The following is a 2,149-nucleotide window of genomic DNA, read 5'->3' as shown; positions in this document are numbered from 1 at the left end:
CAGTGTGATCGTGGCTGACAACATCCTGCATGTTAAAGGGAAATTTAAACAATGGAAATCAATTGAAGTATTTTATATGCTAAAAATAAAAACCTTTATATGCTCTTAAGAATACCTCAATAAGATTTTTGACAATTATTGAAAGCAGTTGGTCTCTCTTAAATTCATTTTACTTAATAATTCCACACAATTCTGACTCTCAATCTTAGACTTTATGGCAGTTTGAGTCACCTGCAATAAAGATGGGATTTAGTACTTCTCAAATAACTTTACTTCTAGACACATCAGTACAACCTCTTCTATAAGGAAATATGCTTATTTATGTAAATAAACTGTGCTCTAAATTGCTGTATGATTATATTTATATCATTGGCTCGATTACATGTATTTTTACAAACCTACTCCTATTCCAAAAAGATGCCAGCCATGCACGTTAAGAAATTATATTTATGTATTGCTTTTTAACCCCTTTCACATCTAAATCATTGGTGTGTATCTCTTGGCCTTCAAACTGCATTGCAGTAATAGTATCTATGTATTGAACCAGTAGTTTACAAATCTTTATCCATATTAACTATCCAAATAAATTATATAATTTGTTTGTATATTTCATTATCATTTCATAAAAGCAATCTTGTGAACCTAGACGCTGGATCTTATTCACCTGAGCATTTCTGATGCTGAATGGAGAAATTGCTGAAAAGGAGTGTATTGGTGAGTTGTATGTCAACTTGGCACAAGTTAGATTTATTTGGGAAAAGAGCAACAGAGTTGAGCAATGCCACCAGAAAAGTATATGTAAATCTATTGGACATTCTATTGATTAATAACTGAGCTGGGAGGTTTGGCCTATTTTGTGTGGTACCATCCCTGGGCAGTTGGTCCTAAGCAATGGAAGAAAGCATTCTTAGGAAGCCATGAGCAGTACTGAGACTCTGTTTCTTCCTTGACATTTCTACCTTGAGTTCTTACCCTGGAGTCCTCAGTAAAGAGTGTAGTCTGAGAGCTGTTAGATGAAATAAGCCTCTCTTCTCCAAGTTACTTTAGGTCATAGTATTTGATCACAACAATAGAAACAAAAAAGTGACAGAAATGACACAAAAAAAAGAAAAAGAAAAACCAACTCCACAAGTCAATTCAATTCAAAATAGAAATTAAATATGGCTGTAAATAAATTCACAAACAGGTTACATATTTTTGATAATTTCTTCTGATATTCTTAGCAGTTATCCAAATAAACAGATGTTAATATTTTAGCAGTATTTCATGTTTAAGAACACTGTACTTGAATTCTAATTTAAACTTTTTAAAACAATCCATTAGAAATGTAGAAAAAGAATATATCTGCCGGGTGATGGTGGTGCTCGCCTTTAATCACAGCACTTGGAAGACAGAGGCAGGCAGATTTCTGAGTTCAAGGCCAGCGTGGTCTACAAAGTGAGTTCCAGGACAACCAGGGCTACATGGAGAAACCCTGTCTCTAAAAAACAAACAAGTGCTCGCTTCGGCAGCACATATACTAAAATTGGAACGATACAGAGAAGATTAGCATGGCCCCTGCGCAAGGATGACACGCAAATTCGTGAAGCGTTCCATATTTTTAAAAGCACACATTGCACCTAACACAATCATTGTGGGTGACTTCAACACTGCACTTTCCTCAATGGACCGATCAGGAAAACAGAAACTAAACAGGGACACAATGAAACTAATTGAAGCTTTGGACCAATTAGATTTAACAGATATATATAGAACATTCTATCCTAAGACAAAAAAATATACCTTTTTCTCAGCACCTCATGGTACCTTCTCCAAAATCGACCATATAATTGGTCACAAGACAGACCTCAACAAATATAAGAAGATAGAACTAATCCCATGCCTCCTATCTGATCACTATGGAGTAAAAGTGGTCTTCAATAGCAACAGAAACAACAGAAAACCCACATACACGTGGAAACTGAACAATTCTCTACTCAATGATACCTTGGTCAAGGAAGAAATAAAGAAAGAAATTAAAGACTTTTTAGAACATAATGAAAATGAAAACACAACATACCCAAATATATGGGACACAATGAAAGCAGTGCTAAGAGGAAAACTCATAGCCCTGAGTGCCTCCAAAAAGAAAATGGAGAGAGCATACATT

At 35.0% G+C, this 2,149-nt stretch overlaps 1 non-coding gene across 1 annotated transcript; it reads left to right on the top strand.

Annotated features, from left to right (window-relative positions):
• Positions 1 to 1,495: 1,495 nt before the first annotated feature.
• Positions 1,496 to 1,602, top strand: LOC127693189 (U6 spliceosomal RNA). Its single transcript, XR_007979642.1, has one exon. It is a non-coding gene; the product is annotated as a U6 spliceosomal RNA (small nuclear RNA).
• Positions 1,603 to 2,149: the final 547 nt, after the last annotated feature.

This window comes from Apodemus sylvaticus, chromosome 9, assembly GCF_947179515.1.
Source record: "Apodemus sylvaticus chromosome 9, mApoSyl1.1, whole genome shotgun sequence".
In the NCBI taxonomy this organism is placed as follows: Eukaryota; Metazoa; Chordata; class Mammalia; order Rodentia; family Muridae; genus Apodemus; species Apodemus sylvaticus.
This window is presented reverse-complemented; position numbering and strand designations above follow the sequence as displayed.